Raw genomic sequence first — 20442 nt, 5'->3', positions numbered from 1 at the left:
TCTATTTAGCAAATGCCCTTGTTATCAACAGCAGCCTTTTAAACTCACCTGAGCTAACAGGTATGTGCGCTGGTTACTCTGCTGCGCTTAAAATTTCTTTTTTGGTTTGCTACAATGCCTTTTCTGAAACGTTGTCTCCCTCTGCTGGAACACTGACTTCTTTCATTTAATGCCTGCAGACTATAAAAGAGAACCCAACCCAAAAAGTTTGGTTGATTAGTCTGTGGCATTCTGTTAAACTGTTGCTTATGGCGGTCTCTGTGAGCTTCTCAGCGACATTCAGCCAGCCAGGTATCCTGCCTGCAGTAGATGGAATGTGGCAATGGAACGCTGGCTGCGCGTGTCATAATAGGCTCTGAGCCTTTATATACCTGTGCACAGCAGCAGCCACCTTCAGTCTGCTGCTGGACAGCCAGCAGCAGCAGCAGCAGCAGGAGAGGTATGTAATCAGCAGCCCTCCTGCTAAGGGTAGACAGCTGCTCGTTCCACCCCACCCCCCGCCTTAATTGGTTCTCCTCCCTTCCAACGGTGTTGAGGCGGGTGGGAACAGCAGGGGGTGAAGGTGCTGTGTTTAAAGAGGTGGAGTTATGCAGATCTAAAACGCGTGGATTGCAGCAGCAGCAAGCCGAAAAGTGCAGGCATGTAAGGGATCTAGAGGTTGACAACATGTCTTCTTAACGGGAGTCCAGGAGCTCATCTCCACAAATGGACTTTTCAGGATCCTTGGGTGGCTCCGTAGTTTGAAACCAATTCTGGTTATCGCTTCTCGGCCTTTTGGCTAAGATCAAGTGTAGTATCTGTTCTTATCAGTTTAATATCTGATACGTCCCCTATCTGGGGACCATATATTAAATGGATTTTTAGAACAGGGAGATGGAAAAAGAGCTTGCTCTGTCCACTCCACGCATTGACCTGGTATTGCAGTATCTCCAGGACCGGTGCACCCCTTCTTTAATGCAGTTTCTAAAATCAGAAAGAATTGAATTCAATGTTTTTTGTTCATTTTGCTTGTTTGTCGGATTTTGGGATGGACTCTTTGGCTTTGCTTTTCTTCTCCTCATTGGATTTTTCATGTTCAAAGTTGCAGAAGCCAGATTACAAGCTCATTTTGGTTCAACTTCAGCAACTGTGCATTGCATTGCCATGTAATGTAATGAAATGCTATCTTTCTAGCTCTCCCTTTTTACTTCCTTTTGGATAAACAGACATATTAGGCAAGCATTTTGGAGCTTTCACCTAAATAACTACAGGTGGTGAGATAAGCTGCACAATATAATTGACCTTTCAGTATATTGTTGCACACACACCATCTATTTAGCAAATGCCCTTGTTATCAACAGCAGCCTTTTAAACTCACCTGAGCTAACAGGTATGTACGCTGGTTACTCTGCTGCGCTTAAAATTTCTTTTTTGGTTTGCTACAATGCCTTTTCTGAAACGTTGTCTCCCTCTGCTGGAACACTGACTTCTTTCATTTAATGCCTGCAGACTATAAAAGAGAACCCAACCCAAAAAGTTTGGTTGATTAGTCTGTGGCATTCTGTTAAACTGTTGCTTATGGCGGTCTCTGTGAGCTTCTCAGCGACATTCAGCCAGCCAGGTATCCTGCCTGCAGTAGATGGAATGTGGCAATGGAACGCTGGCTGCGCGTGTCATAATAGGCTCTGAGCCTTTATATACCTGTGCACAGCAGCAGCCACCTTCAGTCTGCTGCTGGACAGCCAGCAGCAGCAGCAGCAGCAGGAGAGGTATGTAATCAGCAGCCCTCCTGCTAAGGGTAGACAGCTGCTCGTTCCACCCCACCCCCCGCCTTAATTGGTTCTCCTCCCTTCCAACGGTGTTGAGGCGGGTGGGAACAGCAGGGGGTGAAGGTGCTGTGTTTAAAGAGGTGGAGTTATGCAGATCTAAAACGCGTGGATTGCAGCAGCAGCAAGCCGAAAAGTGCAGGCATGTAAGGGATCTAGAGGTTGACAACATGTCTTCTTAACGGGAGTCCAGGAGCTCATCTCCACAAATGGACTTTTCAGGATCCTTGGGTGGCTCCGTAGTTTGAAACCAATTCTGGTTATCGCTTCTCGGCCTTTTGGCTAAGATCAAGTGTAGTATCTGTTCTTATCAGTTTAATATCTGATACGTCCCCTATCTGGGGACCATATATTAAATGGATTTTTAGAACAGGGAGATGGAAAAAGAGCTTGCTCTGTCCACTCCACGCATTGACCTGGTATTGCAGTATCTCCAGGACCGGTGCACCCCTTCTTTAATGCAGTTTCTAAAATCAGAAAGAATTGAATTCAATGTTTTTTGTTCATTTTGCTTGTTTGTCGGATTTTGGGATGGACTCTTTGGCTTTGCTTTTCTTCTCCTCATTGGATTTTTCATGTTCAAAGTTGCAGAAGCCAGATTACAAGCTCATTTTGGTTCAACTTCAGCAACTGTGCATTGCATTGCCATGTAATGTAATGAAATGCTATCTTTCTAGCTCTCCCTTTTTACTTCCTTTTGGATAAACAGACATATTAGGCAAGCATTTTGGAGCTTTCACCTAAATAACTACAGGTGGTGAGATAAGCTGCACAATATAATTGACCTTTCAGTATATTGTTGCACACACACCATCTATTTAGCAAATGCCCTTTTTATCAACAGCAGCCTTTTAAACTCACCTGAGCTAACAGGTATGTGCGCTGGTTACTCTGCTGCGCTTAAAATTTCTCTTTTGGTTTGCTACAATGCCTTTTCTGAAACGTTGTCTCCCTCTGCTGGAACACTGACTTCTTTCATTTAATGCCTGCAGACTATAAAAGAGAACCCAACCCAAAAAGTTTGGTTGATTAGTCTGTGGCATTCTGTTAAACTGTTGCTTATGGCGGTCTCTGTGAGCTTCTCAGCGACATTCAGCCAGCCAGGTATCCTGCCTGCAGTAGATGGAATGTGGCAATGGAACGCTGGCTGCGCGTGTCATAATAGGCTCTGAGCCTTTATATACCTGTGCACAGCAGCAGCCACCTTCAGTCTGCTGCTGGACAGCCAGCAGCAGCAGCAGCAGCAGCAGGAGAGGTATGTAATCAGCAGCCCTCCTGCTAAGGGTAGACAGCTGCTCGTTCCACCCCACCCCCCGCCTTAATTGGTTCTCCTCCCTTCCAACGGTGTTGAGGCGGGTGGGAACAGCAGGGGGTGAAGGTGCTGTGTTTAAAGAGGTGGAGTTATGCAGATCTAAAACGCGTGGATTGCAGCAGCAGCAAGCCGAAAAGTGCAGGCATGTAAGGGATCTAGAGGTTGACAACATGTCTTCTTAACGGGAGTCCAGGAGCTCATCTCCACAAATGGACTTTTCAGGATCCTTGGGTGGCTCCGTAGTTTGAAACCAATTCTGGTTATCGCTTCTCGGCCTTTTGGCTAAGATCAAGTGTAGTATCTGTTCTTATCAGTTTAATATCTGATACGTCCCCTATCTGGGGACCATATATTAAATGGATTTTTAGAACAGGGAGATGGAAAAAGAGCTTGCTCTGTCCACTCCACGCATTGACCTGGTATTGCAGTATCTCCAGGACCGGTGCACCCCTTCTTTAATGCAGTTTCTAAAATCAGAAAGAATTGAATTCAATGTTTTTTGTTCATTTTGCTTGTTTGTCGGATTTTGGGATGGACTCTTTGGCTTTGCTTTTCTTCTCCTCATTGGATTTTTCATGTTCAAAGTTGCAGAAGCCAGATTACAAGCTCATTTTGGTTCAACTTCAGCAACTGTGCATTGCATTGCCATGTAATGTAATGAAATGCTATCTTTCTAGCTCTCCCTTTTTACTTCCTTTTGGATAAACAGACATATTAGGCAAGCATTTTGGAGCTTTCACCTAAATAACTACAGGTGGTGAGATAAGCTGCACAATATAATTGACCTTTCAGTATATTGTTGCACACACACCATCTATTTAGCAAATGCCCTTGTTATCAACAGCAGCCTTTTAAACTCACCTGAGCTAACAGGTATGTGCGCTGGTTACTCTGCTGCGCTTAAAATTTCTTTTTTGGTTTGCTACAATGCCTTTTCTGAAACGTTGTCTCCCTCTGCTGGAACACTGACTTCTTTCATTTAATGCCTGCAGACTATAAAAGAGAACCCAACCCAAAAAGTTTGGTTGATTAGTCTGTGGCATTCTGTTAAACTGTTGCTTATGGCGGTCTCTGTGAGCTTCTCAGCGACATTCAGCCAGCCAGGTATCCTGCCTGCAGTAGATGGAATGTGGCAATGGAACGCTGGCTGCGCGTGTCATAATAGGCTCTGAGCCTTTATATACCTGTGCACAGCAGCAGCCACCTTCAGTCTGCTGCTGGACAGCCAGCAGCAGCAGCAGCAGCAGCAGGAGAGGTATGTAATCAGCAGCCCTCCTGTAAGGGTAGACAGCTGCTCGTTCCACCCCACCCCCCGCCTTAATTGGTTCTCCTCCCTCCCAACGGTGTTGAGGCGGGTGGGAACAGCAGGGGGTGAAGGTGCTGTGTTTAAAGAGGTGGAGTTATGCAGATCTAAAACGCGTGGATTGCAGCAGCAGCAAGCCGAAAAGTGCAGGCATGTAAGGGATCTAGAGGTTGACAACATGTCTTCTTAACGGGAGTCCAGGAGCTCATCTCCACAAATGGACTTTTCAGGATCCTTGGGTGGCTCCGTAGTTTGAAACCAATTCTGGTTATCGCTTCTCGGCCTTTTGGCTAAGATCAAGTGTAGTATCTGTTCTTATCAGTTTAATATCTGATACGTCCCCTATCTGGGGACCATATATTAAATGGATTTTTAGAACAGGGAGATGGAAAAAGAGCTTGCTCTGTCCACTCCACGCATTGACCTGGTATTGCAGTATCTCCAGGACCGGTGCACCCCTTCTTTAATGCAGTTTCTAAAATCAGAAAGAATTGAATTCAATGTTTTTTGTTCATTTTGCTTGTTTGTCGGATTTGGGGATGGACTCTTTGGCTTTGCTTTTCTTCTCCTCATTGGATTTTTCATGTTCAAAGTTGCAGAAGCCAGATTACAAGCTCATTTTGGTTCAACTTCAGCAACTGTGCATTGCATTGCCATGTAATGTAATGAAATGCTATCTTTCTAGCTCTCCCTTTTTACTTCCTTTTGGATAAACAGACATATTAGGCAAGCATTTTGGAGCTTTCACCTAAATAACTACAGGTGGTGAGATAAGCTGCACAATATAATTGACCTTTCAGTATATTGTTGCACACACACCATCTATTTAGCAAATGCCCTTGTTATCAACAGCAGCCTTTTAAACTCACCTGAGCTAACAGGTATGTGCGCTGGTTACTCTGCTGCGCTTAAAATTTCTTTTTTGGTTTGCTACAATGCCTTTTCTGAAACGTTGTCTCCCTCTGCTGGAACACTGACTTCTTTCATTTAATGCCTGCAGACTATAAAAGAGAACCCAACCCAAAAAGTTTGGTTGATTAGTCTGTGGCATTCTGTTAAACTGTTGCTTATGGCGGTCTCTGTGAGCTTCTCAGCGACATTCAGCCAGCCAGGTATCCTGCCTGCAGTAGATGGAATGTGGCAATGGAACGCTGGCTGCGCGTGTCCTAATAGGCTCTGAGCCTTTATATACCTGTGCACAGCAGCAGCCACCTTCAGTCTGCTGCTGGACAGCCAGCAGCAGCAGCAGCAGCAGCAGGAGAGGTATGTAATCAGCAGCCCTCCTGCTAAGGGTAGACAGCTGCTCGTTCCACCCCACCCCCCGCCTTAATTGGTTCTCCTCCCTTCCAACGGTGTTGAGGCGGGTGGGAACAGCAGGGGGTGAAGGTGCTGTGTTTAAAGAGGTGGAGTTATGCAGATCTAAAACGCGTGGATTGCAGCAGCAGCAAGCCGAAAAGTGCAGGCATGTAAGGGATCTAGAGGTTGACAACATGTCTTCTTAACGGGAGTCCAGGAGCTCATCTCCACAAATGGACTTTTCAGGATCCTTGGGTGGCTCCGTAGTTTGAAACCAATTCTGGTTATCGCTTCTCGGCCTTTTGGCTAAGATCAAGTGTAGTATCTGTTCTTATCAGTTTAATATCTGATACGTCCCCTATCTGGGGACCATATATTAAATGGATTTTTAGAACAGGGAGATGGAAAAAGAGCTTGCTCTGTCCACTCCACGCATTGACCTGGTATTGCAGTATCTCCAGGACCGGTGCACCCCTTCTTTAATGCAGTTTCTAAAATCAGAAAGAATTGAATTCAATGTTTTTTGTTCATTTTGCTTGTTTGTCGGATTTTGGGATGGACTCTTTGGCTTTGCTTTTCTTCTCCTCATTGGATTTTTCATGTTCAAAGTTGCAGAAGCCAGATTACAAGCTCATTTTGGTTCAACTTCAGCAACTGTGCATTGCATTGCCATGTAATGTAATGAAATGCTATCTTTCTAGCTCTCCCTTTTTACTTCCTTTTGGATAAACAGACATATTAGGCAAGCATTTTGGAGCTTTCACCTAAATAACTACAGGTGGTGAGATAAGCTGCACAATATAATTGACCTTTCAGTATATTGTTGCACACACACCATCTATTTAGCAAATGCCCTTGTTATCAACAGCAGCCTTTTAAACTCACCTGAGCTAACAGGTATGTGCGCTGGTTACTCTGCTGCGCTTAAAATTTCTTTTTTGGTTTGCTACAATGCCTTTTCTGAAACGTTGTCTCCCTCTGCTGGAACACTGACTTCTTTCATTTAATGCCTGCAGACTATAAAAGAGAACCCAACCCAAAAAGTTTGGTTGATTAGTCTGTGGCATTCTGTTAAACTGTTGCTTATGGCGGTCTCTGTGAGCTTCTCAGCGACATTCAGCCAGCCAGGTATCCTGCCTGCAGTAGATGGAATGTGGCAATGGAACGCTGGCTGCGCGTGTCATAATAGGCTCTGAGCCTTTATATACCTGTGCACAGCAGCAGCCACCTTCAGTCTGCTGCTGGACAGCCAGCAGCAGCAGCAGCAGGAGAGGTATGTAATCAGCAGCCCTCCTGCTAAGGGTAGACAGCTGCTCGTTCCACCCCACCCCCCGCCTTAATTGGTTCTCCTCCCTTCCAACGGTGTTGAGGCGGGTGGGAACAGCAGGGGGTGAAGGTGCTGTGTTTAAAGAGGTGGAGTTATGCAGATCTAAAACGCGTGGATTGCAGCAGCAGCAAGCCGAAAAGTGCAGGCATGTAAGGGATCTAGAGGTTGACAACATGTCTTCTTAACGGGAGTCCAGGAGCTCATCTCCACAAATGGACTTTTCAGGATCCTTGGGTGGCTCCGTAGTTTGAAACCAATTCTGGTTATCGCTTCTCGGCCTTTTGGCTAAGACCAAGTGTCTTGTCTGGGGTCCTTGAGTGTTTTCCCTTGGCCTTCCGGCATCGCCATCTTGATGGCTTAAGCCGGTTGCTGCTTTAGGGGGAGATCGAGGAGGAACGAGAGAGTGATCATGATGGGCGTGAAGATACGCTATGCTGGGACCGATGACAATCGGGTTCGCAATGCATTCCGCATTGAAGTTGATGCTGCTGTCAGAGAGCGTTTCAATCTGTCGTATATGGTGCACGAGGTGATCTTCAAAATCCTGGAAGTGACAAGAGAAAACATCGTCTGCCTGCAGGAATCCCGGAAAGAAGGACGTTATGTCTTGGTGCTGCAATCTATGGCGGCTTGCCGGAACCTATACAAGAGGTTGAGGGTGCAGGAGAAGAATCCAACCTTGGATGGTTTGACCTTTACAGTCTTGTACTCCAAAGGTGATGTTCCCCTAGTCATTTTTATGTATAATCCCTTTGTGCAAGAACATGACATTGCGGCTTTTCTTAAGAGGCATTGTGACTTTGTGAGCAACAGTCACAAAATAATGAACGAGGAGAACTTATGGACTGGCAAATACAGATATTTTGTCAGATTTGGGGAAAGTTCTTCGGAGCCTGGAGGTATTCATTACCCTCCCCAAAGTTTCTCCATCGGGAGAGATAGGGGTATTCTCTTCTTTCCTGAAGCCCCAGTTTTTTGCAGGAAATGTAAGAAGTACGGCCACTTACAAGAGGTTTGTACTGCTGTGCCTGTTTGCTCCAAGTGCAACCAAAGTGGGCATGTTGCTAAGGACTGTACCAATCCGATTGTTTGCAATGCTTGTGGTATGGAGGGGCATGCCTTTAAGGATTGTACTCGTCGTGCGAACGAGGGCAAGGCAAGGGCATACTCTGAGGTGGTCGCGAACTCTCCGAAGCCTAGGAGTGTGGCACCTGAGGCCGCAGTTTCTTCCAGGGTGAAGGTAGTGGAACAGCGTGTGGAGACTGCTCCAGTGAGGGCGTCTGCTGACCTACTGATGGAGCCCGGGAGAGTGGAAGAGGTTCTGGCAGCTGAGATGGACATTTCTTCCTATCAGGGGGGTTTCATCGACTCCTTTTGTGAGGAACGTGAGGGAGCCTTGGAAACCCCAGGGGACCCGGCTCTCAGTTGGAGCGGTGAAAGTATGGATGAAGAGGGAGTTGGAGGCCAAGGAGACTTCACTGAGACTGGGATGAGGTCTTCTGAGGAACCGGACCGCGCTAAGAATAAAAGGGCCCGGTTGTCTGAACCATCAAGTAGCCAATGGGTGGCAAGTCCGGTGAGTGAGCGGGATTACCCAGTGGGTTCTCTTTCTCCTGCGTCAACGGCTTACCTGGAGGAGAATTTGGAGTCTACTATCTTTCAGCTAGGTGGGAGTTCGCCAGATGACAAAGGATAAGGAAGGCGTGTTTTTTTTTCCTGAGACTGGTGTTTGTGGTTTTTAAGCCAAAGAATGGTCTCTAAACCAAATTGGGACATTGCGTCCCTTAATGTAAGACTTCTAAAGTCTAGAGTTAGAAGATCTGTGATTCTGGACTTCTTACATAACCATTCTTTTGATATTATGTGTCTACAGGAGTGTGGTATAGAAGAACCCCTGGAAGACGCTGATTGGCCATATGGCCAGCATATCTGGTCTGGCTCTAGTGGGAATAAAAATGATGGAGTTGGGATTGTATTAAATAATAGAAATTTTGTTTTTGAATGTTATAAGGTAATAGAGGTGGGTCGTTGCATCTCTGCAGTTGTGTGTGGGAGGGGGTGGAAAGTTAAAATTATAAATATTTATGGTCCTACAAAAAAAGAAGACAGGTTAAGTTTATTAGATAAATTATGTTTAGAATTACCTGGTAGGATCCCTGTGATAGTAACAGGTGATTTTAACTGTGTAACTGATGGGAAAGTTGATGCCTCAGGAAAAAAATTGACAAACATTATTTCAGATTTTTTCTTTTTTGATGCTGCTGAGGTTTTTTTGGGGAAGCCACCACCACCAACCTATAAAGCTGACAGGGGTGGGATAACATCTAGGATTGATAGGATGTTTTTTTCTAAAAATATAATATGTGATGGTTTTTCTCAATTTCCAGTTCCTTTTTCGGACCATGTGTGTCTGAAAGGTGAGTTTAGAGGGGATTTAAGGCGGGTGCATGGGAGAGGTGTATGGAAATTGAATGTGAGTTTGCTTGAGGATGAGAGAATTGTGAATGATTTTAAGAAAAAATATAATTGGTGTAAATCTCAAAAGAGTAAGTTTGAAAGTGTGTTGGTGTGGTGGGATTGGATGAAGCATGAAGTGCAAAAGTTTTTTCGTCGATGGGGCTATAAAAAGGCTGCCATGGTAAGGAGTCAATATAAAGATTTAATGATGAGGGTGGAATGGCTGGAGAAAATGAGGATGTGTGGTGTGGATGTGGATGATTTATTAAGAAGTGTGAGAGAGGATTTGAAGAGGACTTTGGAGAGGAAGGGAAGGGAAATAATTTTTAGGTCTAAGGTGGTCCATCTTGATAAAGATGAAAAGTGTTCAAGATATTTCTTTAAAAAAATAAATGGTAAGAAGGAGGGTATGGAGGAGATTTTTGATGTGGATGGTGTTTGTGTGAGTGGGAAGGATGTAATGAAGGAAGTGGTCAGGTTTTATGCTGAGTTGTTTGGCAGAAAGTGGGTGGATGAGAGTTTGAAAGAAGAAGTGCTTAAGACTTTGGATTGTAAGGTGGATGAGGATGGATGTTCTGGTCTATGTGAGCCTGTGATTGAGGAAGAAGTTAAGAAAGCGTTGTTTGGTGCAAGGAAAAATGTGACGCCTGGGAAGGATGGTTTGCCTGTGGAGCTATATGTTATGATGTGGGAAGTGATGGGTATGGATTTAGTGGAAGTGTGTCAGTTTATGTGGGAGAATGGGATGCTTGCGGGTTCAATGAAGGAGGGAGTGGTGGTCTTAATCCATAAGAAAGGGGATAAAAGGTGTTTGAGTAATTGGAGGCCAATTTACGCTTCTGAACGCTGATTATAAGGTATTCAGTAAAATTTTGGCGTGTCGGATGCGTGTGGTTATAGCTGATGTGATTGGTAAAGATCAAGTGTGTGCAGTGCCTGGTAGATGTATGACAGATAATCTGTGTCTTTTAAGAGATGTGTTGTGGGATTGTAAAGTAAGAAAGCAGAAGTGTATGGTGATGGCTGTTGACTTTGAAAAGGCGTTTGATCGTGTGTCTCATGTGTTTCTATTTGAGGTTTTGCGCAGAATGGGTTTTCCGGAGAAATTTGTACGTGCCGTGAGAGGATTGTATGGGGAGGTGGTGAGTGAATTTCTGGTGAATGGGTTTTTGAGTGAGAAAGTGTGTATTAGGTCTGGTGTGAGGCAAGGTTGCCCCATGTCACCGGTATTATTTGTGTGTGTGATTGAGCCACTGCTGTGTATGATTCGGAAAGAGAAAGTGGTGCGTGGTTTGTTAGTGCCGGGGAGTGGTGGAATGACTGTGAAAGTCTTAGGATATATGGATGATGTAGTAGTGGTGAGTGAGAGTGTGGCCTCTATGGAGAGAGTAAAATTGTTGTTGAATTTTTTTTGTGGCGCGTCAGCGTTTCGTGTGAATTGGAATAAATGCATGTTTAAATGTTTTGGTGACAATAGGATTAAGATGGATGGTGTGGCTGGTGTGGATGGTGCAATTAAAGTGTTGGGAGTTTTTTTTAATGATGATTTGAAAGGTTATGAGAGTTGGGATGAATGTGGTGAGCGGATTGTGCGAAAGATGAATTTTTGGAAGTTACGTTCTTTGTCTTTGGTAGGGAAGGTTCTTATTATTAAGGCTGTTATTCTCCCTATTTTGCTTTACGTTTCTTGTATCTTTCCAGTGCCCTATAGGAAAATTAAAAAAGTGGAGAAACTAATTTTTGTGTTTTTTTGGGGCAGTAGGATGGAAAGACTTAAGAGGGAGATTTTGTTTAAGCAATATTTGCATGGGGGACTGAAGTTCCCGAATATTGAAGTGTTTCTAACATTGCATTTTATTAAGACTACGGTCATTTTGGTTGGGAAGAATAATAAAGGGGCATTTATGTGTAAGTATTTGGCTGGATGGATGCTGTATGGTCTGAATTGGGTGAAGCGTGATAAGAATGTGCCTGTTGCGTTTAAGTGTCCTGAGTGGTATGGTTTGATTGAGAAGTTTGTGAGGAAGAATGATTTGTTAGCAGTTGCAATGAAAGACTTTACGTTTGTTAAGAAGGTGATGGGGAAGATGTGTGTGAATGAGTGTGAGAGTAATGTGGTGGGATTGCGTTCTATGGAAGTTGCGCGGGTATGGAAGAAGTTAAGCATTCAAGGTGTGTCGAATAGACAGCGAGATATAGTATGGATGGGCCTTCATAATATTTTGCCAGTGAGGGATTTTCAGAAGAAAAGAGATCTCATAAGATCTGCAGTATGTCCAAGGGATGGTTGTGGAGCGAATGAGACGGTGAGGCACCTTATGTGGGATTGTAATTTTGCGTATGATGTGTGGAAAGGTGTGGGTGGACTGTGTAAAGGGGTTGCTGGTGTGAAGTTTATTGATTGGAGAGTGGCTATGTTTGGATTTGGTGCTAGTCGTCGTGGCCTAGAAAGGATGATGTGGTTTATTATGGTGTGTGTGCAGGAGAGCTTGTGGGATGTGAGAAATTTGTGTGTGTTTAAAAGGGTAAATTTAACAGTAAATGATTGTATTAGGTTGATCTTAGCAAGACTATATGTAATCTATTTGTGGGATACAAGAGAAGGTGGTGGTGGTGGAACAGATTCTGAAGGTGTGTGGAAATACCTTAAGTGGCAGGATATGGTTAAATACCGTTGATTCTTTTTTTTCTGGAATTTTCTCTGGCTTAAGATTACTTGTTTGTATTTTTGTTGAATAATACTTTAATAAAGAAACCACAATGATGTTTATGAAGTAGCAGTATAACTTATGACGAAGTCTGGTTGACTGTTTGCTTTTACCTAAACCTGAGTGGTTTTAAAAAAAAAAAAAAAAAAAAAAAAAAAAAAAAATCTGTTCTTATCAGTTTAATATCTGATACGTCCCCTATCTGGGGATCATATATTAAATGGATTTTTAGAACAGGGAGATGGAAAAAGAGCTTGCTCTGTCCACTCCACGCATTGACCTGGTATTGCAGTATCTCCAGGACCGGTGCACCCCTTCTTTAATGCAGTTTCTAAAATCAGAAAGAATTGAATTCAATGTTTTTTGTTCATTTTGCTTGTTTGTCGGATTTTGGGATGGACTCTTTGGCTTTGCTTTTCTTCTCCTCATTGGATTTTTCATGTTCAAAGTTGCAGAAGCCAGATTACAAGCTCATTTTGGTTCAACTTCAGCAACTGTGCATTGCATTGCCATGTAATTTAATGAAATGCTATCTTTCTAGCTCTCCCTTTTTACTTCCTTTTGGATAAACAGACATATTAGGCAAGCATTTTGGAGCTTTCACCTAAATAACTACAGGTGGTGAGATAAGCTGCACAATATAATTGACCTTTCAGTATATTGTTGCACACACACCATCTATTTAGCAAATGCCCTTGTTATCAACAGCAGCCTTTTAAACTCACCTGAGCTAACAGGTATGTGCGCTGGTTACTCTGCTGCGCTTAAAATTTCTTTTTTGGTTTGCTACAATGCCTTTTCTGAAACGTTGTCTCCCTCTGCTGGAACACTGACTTCTTTCATTTAATGCCTGCAGACTATAAAAGAGAACCCAACCCAAAAAGTTTGGTTGATTAGTCTGTGGCATTCTGTTAAACTGTTACTTATGGCAGTCTCTGTGAGCTTCTCAGCGACATTCAGCCAGCCAGGTATCCTGCCTGCAGTGGATGGAATGTGGCAATGGAACGCTGGCTGCGCGTGTCATAATAGGCTCTGAGCCTTTATATACCTGTGCACAGCAGCAGCCACCTTCAGTCTGCTGCTGGACAGCCAGCAGCAGCAGCAGCAGCAGGAGAGGTATGTAATCAGCAGCCCTCCTGCTAAGGGTAGACAGCTGCTCGTTCCACCCCACCCCCCGCCTTAATTGGTTCTCCTCCCTTCCAACGGTGTTGAGGCGGGTGGGAACAGCAGGGGGTGAAGGTGCTGTGTTTAAAGAGGTGGAGTTATGCAGATCTAAAACGCGTGGATTGCAGCAGCAGCAAGCCGAAAAGTGCAGGCATGTAAGGGATCTAGAGGTTGACAACATGTCTTCTTAACGGGAGTCCAGGAGCTCATCTCCACAAATGGACTTTTCAGGATCCTTGGGTGGCTCTGTAGTTTGAAACCAATTCTGGTTATCGCTTCTCGGCCTTTTGGCTAAGATCAAGTGTAGTATCTGTTCTTATCAGTTTAATATCTGATACGTCCCCTATCTGGGGACCATATATTAAATGGATTTTTAGAACAGGGAGATGGAAAAAGAGCTTGCTCTGTCCACTCCACGCATTGACCTGGTATTGCAGTATCTCCAGGACCGGTGCACCCCTTCTTTAATGCAGTTTCTAAAATCAGAAAGAATTGAATTCAATGTTTTTTGTTCATTTTGCTTGTTAGTCGGATTTTGGGATGGACTCTTTGGCTTTGCTTTTCTTCTCCTCATTGGATTTTTCATGTTCAAAGTTGCAGAAGCCAGATTACAAGCTCATTTTGGTTCAACTTCAGCAACTGTGCATTGCATTGCCATGTAATGTAATGAAATGCTATCTTTCTAGCTCTCCCTTTTTACTTCCTTTTGGATAAACAGACATATTAGGCAAGCATTTTGGAGCTTTCACCTAAATAACTACAGGTGGTGAGATAAGCTGCACAATATAATTGACCTTTCAGTATATTGTTGCACACACACCATCTATTTAGCAAATGCCCTTGTTATCAACAGCAGCCTTTTAAACTCACCTGAGCTAACAGGTATGTGCACTGGTTACTCTGCTGCGCTTAAAATTTCTTTTTTGGTTTGCTACAATGCCTTTTCTGAAACGTTGTCTCCCTCTGCTGGAACACTGACTTCTTTCATTTAATGCCTGCAGACTATAAAAGAGAACCCAACCCAAAAAGTTTGGTTGATTAGTCTGTGGCATTCTGTTAAACTGTTGCTTATGGCGGTCTCTGTGAGCTTCTCAGCGACATTCAGCCAGCCAGGTATCCTGCCTGCAGTAGATGGAATGTGGCAATGGAACGCTGGCTGCGCGTGTCATAATAGGCTCTGAGCCTTTATATACCTGTGCACAGCAGCAGCCACCTTCAGTCTGCTGCTGGACAGCCAGCAGCAGCAGCAGCAGCAGCAGGAGAGGTATGTAATCAGCAGCCCTCCTGCTAAGGGTAGACAGCTGCTCGTTCCACCCCACCCCCCGCCTTAATTGGTTCTCCTCCCTTCCAACGGTGTTGAGGCGGGTGGGAACAGCAGGGGGTGAAGGTGCTGTGTTTAAAGAGGTGGAGTTATGCAGATCTAAAACGCGTGGATTGCAGCAGCAGCAAGCCGAAAAGTGCAGGCATGTAAGGGATCTAGAGGTTGACAACATGTCTTCTTAACGGGAGTCCAGGAGCTCATCTCCACAAATGGACTTTTCAGGATCCTTGGGTGGCTCCGTAGTTTGAAACCAATTCTGGTTATCGCTTCTCGGCCTTTTGGCTAAGATCAAGTGTAGTATCTGTTCTTATCAGTTTAATATCTGATACGTCCCCTATCTGGGGACCATATATTAAATGTATTTTTAGAACAGGGAGATGGAAAAAGAGCTTGCTCTGTCCACTCCACGCATTGACCTGGTATTGCAGTATCTCCAGGACCGGTGCACCCCTTCTTTAATGCAGTTTCTAAAATCAGAAAGAATTGAATTCAATGTTTTTTGTTCATTTTGCTTGTTTGTCGGATTTTGGGATGGACTCTTTGGCTTTGCTTTTCTTCTCCTCATTGGATTTTTCATGTTCAAAGTTGCAGAAGCCAGATTACAAGCTCATTTTGGTTCAACTTCAGCAACTGTGCATTGCATTGCCATGTAATGTAATGAAATGCTATCTTTCTAGCTCTCCCTTTTTACTTCCTTTTGGATAAACAGACATATTAGGCAAGCATTTTGGAGCTTTCACCTAAATAACTACAGGTGGTGAGATAAGCTGCACAATATAATTGACCTTTCAGTATATTGTTGCACACACACCATCTATTTAGCAAATGCCCTTGTTATCAACAGCAGCCTTTTAAACTCACCTGAGCTAACAGGTATGTGCGCTGGTTACTCTGCTGCGCTTAAAATTTCTTTTTTGGTTTGCTACAATGCCTTTTCTGAAACGTTGTCTCCCTCTGCGGGAACACTGACTTCTTTCATTTAATGCCTGCAGACTATAAAAGAGAACCCAACCCAAAAAGTTTGGTTGATTAGTCTGTGGCATTCTGTTAAACTGTTGCTTATGGCGGTCTCTGTGAGCTTCTCAGCGACATTCAGCCAGCCAGGTATCCTGCCTGCAGTAGATGGAATGTGGCAATGGAACGCTGGCTGCGCGTGTCATAATAGGCTCTGAGCCTTTATATACCTGTGCACAGCAGCAGCCACCTTCAGTCTGCTGCTGGACAGCCAGCAGCAGCAGCAGCAGGAGAGGTATGTAATCAGCAGCCCTCCTGCTAAGGGTAGACAGCTGCTCGTTCCACCCCACCCCCCGCCTTAATTGGTTCTCCTCCCTTCCAACGGTGTTGAGGCGGGTGGGAACAGCAGGGGGTGAAGGTGCTGTGTTTAAAGAGGTGGAGTTATGCAGATCTAAAACGCGTGGATTGCAGCAGCAGCAAGCCGAAAAGTGCAGGCATGTAAGGGATCTAGAGGTTGACAACATGTCTTCTTAACGGGAGTCCAGGAGCTCATCTCCACAAATGGACTTTTCAGGATCCTTGGGTGGCTCCGTAGTTTGAAACCAATTCTGGTTATCGCTTCTCGGCCTTTTGGCTAAGATCAAGTGTAGTATCTGTTCTTATCAGTTTAATATCTGATACGTCCCCTATCTGGGGACCATATATTAAATGGATTTTTAGAACAGGGAGATGGAAAATGAGCTTGCTCTGTCCACTCCACGCATTGACCTGGTATTGCAGTATCTCGAGGACCGGTGCACCCCTTCTTTAATGCAGTTTCTAAAATCAGAAAGAATTGAATTCAATGTTTTTTGTTCATTTTGCTTGTTTGTCGGATTTTGGGATGGACTCTTTGGCTTTGCTTTTCTTCTCCTCATTGGATTTTTCATGTTCAAAGTTGCAGAAGCCAGATTACAAGCTCATTTTGGTTCAACTTCAGCAACTGTGCATTGCATTGCCATGTAATGTAATGAAATGCTATCTTTCTAGCTCTCCCTTTTTACTTCCTTTTGGATAAACAGACATATTAGGCAAGCATTTTGGAGCTTTCACCTAAATAACTACAGGTGGTGAGATAAGCTGCACAATATAATTGACCTTTCAGTATATTGTTGCACACACACCATCTATTTAGCAAATGCCCTTGCTATCAACAGCAGCCTTTTAAACTCACCTGAGCTAACAGGTATGTGCGCTGGTTACTCTGCTGCGCTTAAAATTTCTTTTTTGGTTTGCTACAATGCCTTTTCTGAAACGTTGTCTCCCTCTGCTGGAACACTGACTTCTTTCATTTAATGCCTGCAGACTATAAAAGAGAACCCAACCCAAAAAGTTTGGTTGATTAGTCTGTGGCATTCTGTTAAACTGTTGCTTATGGCGGTCTCTGTGAGCTTCTCAGCGACATTCAGCCAGCCAGGTATCCTGCCTGCAGTAGATGGAATGTGGCAATGGAACGCTGGCTGCGCGTGTCATAATAGGCTCTGAGCCTTTATATACCTGTGCACAGCAGCAGCCACCTTCAGTCTGCTGCTGGACAGCCAGCAGCAGCAGCAGCAGGAGAGGTATGTAATCAGCAGCCCTCCTGCTAAGGGTAGACAGCTGCTCGTTCCACCCCACCCCCCGCCTTAATTGGTTCTCCTCCCTTCCAACGGTGTTGAGGCGGGTGGGAACAGCAGGGGGTGAAGGTGCTGTGTTTAAAGAGGTGGAGTTATGCAGATCTAAAACGCGTGGATTGCAGCAGCAGCAAGCCGAAAAGTGCAGGCATGTAAGGGATCTAGAGGTTGACAACATGTCTTCTTAACGGGAGTCCAGGAGCTCATCTCCACAAATGGACTTTTCAGGATCCTTGGGTGGCTCCGTAGTTTGAAACCAATTCTGGTTATCGCTTCTCGGCCTTTTGGCTAAGATCAAGTGTAGTATCTGTTCTTATCAGTTTAATATCTGATACGTCCCCTATCTGGGGACCATATATTAAATGGATTTTTAGAACAGGGAGATGGAAAAAGAGCTTGCTCTGTCCACTCCACGCATTGACCTGGTATTGCAGTATCTCCAGGACCGGTGCACCCCTTCTTTAATGCAGTTTCTAAAATCAGAAAGAATTGAATTCAATGTTTTTTGTTCATTTTGCTTGTTTGTCGGATTTTGGGATGGACTCTTTGGCTTTGCTTTTCTTCTCCTCATTGGATTTTTCATGTTCAAAGTTGCAGAAGCCAGATTACAAGCTCATTTTGGTTCAACTTCAGCGACTGTGCATTGCATTGCCATGTAATATAATGAAATGCTATCTTTCTAGCTCTCCCTTTTTACTTCCTTTTGGATAAACAGACATATTAGGCAAGCATTTTGGAGCTTTCACCTAAATAACTACAGGTGGTGAGATAAGCTGCACAATATAATTGACCTTTCAGTATATTGTTGCACACACACCATCTATTTAGCAAATGCCCTTGTTATCAACAGCAGCCTTTTAAACTCACCTGAGCTAACAGGTATGTGCGCTGGTTACTCTGCTGCGCTTAAAATTTCTTTTTTGGTTTGCTACAATGCCTTTTCTGAAACGTTGTCTCCCTCTGCTGGAACACTGACTTCTTTCATTTAATGCCTGCAGACTATAAAAGAGAACCCAACCCAAAAAGTTTGGTTGATTAGTCTGTGGCATTCTGTTAAACTGTTGCTTATGGCGGTCTCTGTGAGCTTCTCAGCGACATTCAGCCAGCCAGGTATCCTGCCTGCAGTAGATGGAATGTGGCAATGGAACGCTGGCTGCGCGTGTCATAATAGGCTCTGAGCCTTTATATACCTGTGCACAGCAGCAGCCACCTTCAGTCTGCTGCTGGACAGCCAGCAGCAGCAGCAGCAGGAGAGGTATGTAATCAGCAGCCCTCCTGCTAAGGGTAGACAGCTGCTCGTTCCACCCCACCCCCCGCCTTAATTGGTTCTCCTCCCTTCCAACGGTGTTGAGGCGGGTGGGAACAGCAGGGGGTGAAGGTGCTGTGTTTAAAGAGGTGGAGTTATGCAGATCTAAAACGCGTGGATTGCAGCAGCAGCAAGCCGAAAAGTGCAGGCATGTAAGGGATCTAGAGGTTGACAACATGTCTTCTTAACGGGAGTCCAGGAGCTCATCTCCACAAATGGACTTTTCAGGATCCTTGGGTGGCTCCGTAGTTTGAAACCAATTCTGGTTATCGCTTCTCGGCCTTTTGGCTAAGATCAAGTGTAGTATCTGTTCTTATCAGTTTAATATCTGATACGTCCCCTATCTGGGGACCATATATTAAATGGATTTTTAGAACAGGGAGATGGAAAAAGAGCTTGCTCTGTCCACTCCACGCATTGACCTGGTATTGCAGTATCTCCAGGACCGGTGCACCCCTTCTTTAATGCAGTTTCTAAAATCAGAAAGAATTGAATTCAATGTTTTTTGTTCATTTTGCTTGTTTGTCGGATTTTGGGATGGACTCTTTGGCTTTGCTTTTCTTCTCCTCATTGGATTTTTCATGTTCAAAGTTGCAGAAGCCAGATTACAAGCTCATTTTGGTTCAACTTCAGCAACTGTGCATTGCATTGCCATGTAATGTAATGAAATGCTATCTTTCTAGCTCTCCCTTTTTACTTCCTTTTGGATAAACAGACATATTAGGCAAGCATTTTGGAGCTTTCACCTAAATAACTACAGGTGGTGAGATAAGCTGCACAATATAATTGACCTTTCAGTATATTGTTGCACACACACCATCTATTTAGCAAATGCCCTTGTTATCAACAGCAGCCTTTTAAACTCACCTGAGCTAACAGGTATGTGCGCTGGTTACTCTGCTGCGCTTAAAATTTCTTTTTTGGTTTGCTACAATGCCTTTTCTGAAACGTTGTCTCCCTCTGCTGGAACACTGACTTCTTTCATTTAATGCCTGCAGACTATAAAAGAGAACCCAACCCAAAAAGTTTGGTTGATTAGTCTGTGGCATTCTGTTAAACTGTTGCTTATGGCGGTCTCTGTGAGCTTCTCAGCGACATTCAGCCAGCCAGGTATCCTGCCTGCAGTAGATGGAATGTGGCAATGGAACGCTGGCTGCGCGTGTCATAATAGGCTCTGAGCCTTTATATACCTGCGCACAGCAGCAGCCACCTTCAGTCTGCTGCTGGACAGCCAGCAGCAGCAGCAGCAGGAGAGGTATGTAATCAGCAGCCCTCCTGCTAAGGGTAGACAGCTGCTCGTTCCACCCCACCCCCCGCCTTAATTGGTTCTCCTCCCTTCCAACGGTGTTGAGGCGGGTGGGAACAGCAGGGGGTGAAGGTGCTGTATTTAAAGAGGTGCAGTTATGCAGATCTAAAACGCGTGGATTGCAGCAGCAGCAAGCCGAAAAGTGCAGGCATGTAAGGGATCTAGAGGTTGACAACATGTCTTCTTAACGGGAGTCCAGGAGCTCATCTCCACAAATGGACTTTTCAGGATCCTTGGGTGGCTCCGTAGTTTGAAACCAATTCTGGTTATCGCTTCTCGGCCTTTTGGCTAAGATCAAGTGTAGTATCTGTTCTTATCAGTTTAATATCTGATACGTCCCCTATCTGGGGACCATATATTAAATGGATTTTTAGAACAGGGAGATGGAAAAAGAGCTTGCTCTGTCCACTCCACGCATTGACCTGGTATTGCAGTATCTCCAGGACCGGTGCACCCCTTCTTTAATGCAGTTTCTAAAATCAGAAAGAATTGAATTCAATGTTTTTTGTTCATTTTGCTTGTTTGTCGGAT

The 20442-nt window shown here is 44.4% G+C and overlaps 11 non-coding genes and 1 pseudogene across 11 annotated transcripts; all 12 read left to right on the top strand.

Moving 5' to 3' along the window:
• The first annotated feature begins 758 nt into the window (after positions 1-758).
• LOC141207042 (U2 spliceosomal RNA) lies at positions 759-949 on the top strand. Its single transcript, XR_012277469.1, has one exon. It is a non-coding gene; the product is annotated as a U2 spliceosomal RNA (small nuclear RNA).
• A 1118-nt stretch (positions 950-2067) lies between these two features.
• Positions 2068-2258, top strand: LOC141207041 (U2 spliceosomal RNA). The gene has a single exon (XR_012277468.1). It is a non-coding gene; the product is annotated as a U2 spliceosomal RNA (small nuclear RNA).
• A 1121-nt stretch (positions 2259-3379) lies between these two features.
• On the top strand, positions 3380-3570 carry LOC141207040 (U2 spliceosomal RNA). The gene has a single exon (XR_012277467.1). It is a non-coding gene; the product is annotated as a U2 spliceosomal RNA (small nuclear RNA).
• Positions 3571-4690: 1120 nt separating this feature from the next.
• LOC141207039 (U2 spliceosomal RNA) lies at positions 4691-4881 on the top strand. Its single transcript, XR_012277466.1, has one exon. It is a non-coding gene; the product is annotated as a U2 spliceosomal RNA (small nuclear RNA).
• Positions 4882-6002: 1121 nt separating this feature from the next.
• On the top strand, positions 6003-6193 carry LOC141207038 (U2 spliceosomal RNA). The gene has a single exon (XR_012277465.1). It is a non-coding gene; the product is annotated as a U2 spliceosomal RNA (small nuclear RNA).
• A 6117-nt stretch (positions 6194-12310) lies between these two features.
• On the top strand, positions 12311-12525 carry LOC141207313 (U2 spliceosomal RNA; annotated as a pseudogene).
• Positions 12526-13643: 1118 nt separating this feature from the next.
• On the top strand, positions 13644-13834 carry LOC141207037 (U2 spliceosomal RNA). Its single transcript, XR_012277464.1, has one exon. It is a non-coding gene; the product is annotated as a U2 spliceosomal RNA (small nuclear RNA).
• Positions 13835-14955: 1121 nt separating this feature from the next.
• On the top strand, positions 14956-15146 carry LOC141207398 (U2 spliceosomal RNA). The gene has a single exon (XR_012277738.1). It is a non-coding gene; the product is annotated as a U2 spliceosomal RNA (small nuclear RNA).
• A 1115-nt stretch (positions 15147-16261) lies between these two features.
• Positions 16262-16452, top strand: LOC141207238 (U2 spliceosomal RNA). The gene has a single exon (XR_012277656.1). It is a non-coding gene; the product is annotated as a U2 spliceosomal RNA (small nuclear RNA).
• Positions 16453-17567: 1115 nt separating this feature from the next.
• On the top strand, positions 17568-17758 carry LOC141207036 (U2 spliceosomal RNA). Its single transcript, XR_012277463.1, has one exon. It is a non-coding gene; the product is annotated as a U2 spliceosomal RNA (small nuclear RNA).
• Positions 17759-18873: 1115 nt separating this feature from the next.
• LOC141207035 (U2 spliceosomal RNA) lies at positions 18874-19064 on the top strand. Its single transcript, XR_012277462.1, has one exon. It is a non-coding gene; the product is annotated as a U2 spliceosomal RNA (small nuclear RNA).
• Positions 19065-20179: 1115 nt separating this feature from the next.
• LOC141207034 (U2 spliceosomal RNA) lies at positions 20180-20370 on the top strand. Its single transcript, XR_012277461.1, has one exon. It is a non-coding gene; the product is annotated as a U2 spliceosomal RNA (small nuclear RNA).
• Positions 20371-20442: the final 72 nt, after the last annotated feature.

This window comes from Phyllobates terribilis, unplaced genomic scaffold (genome assembly GCF_046119375.1).
Source record: "Phyllobates terribilis strain yellow unplaced genomic scaffold, ASM4611937v1 Scaffold_160__1_contigs__length_4322635, whole genome shotgun sequence".
NCBI classification, from domain to species: domain Eukaryota; kingdom Metazoa; phylum Chordata; class Amphibia; order Anura; family Dendrobatidae; genus Phyllobates; species Phyllobates terribilis.
The sequence above is the reverse complement of the archived record's forward strand: the minus strand, read 5'-3'. Positions and strand labels throughout refer to the sequence as shown.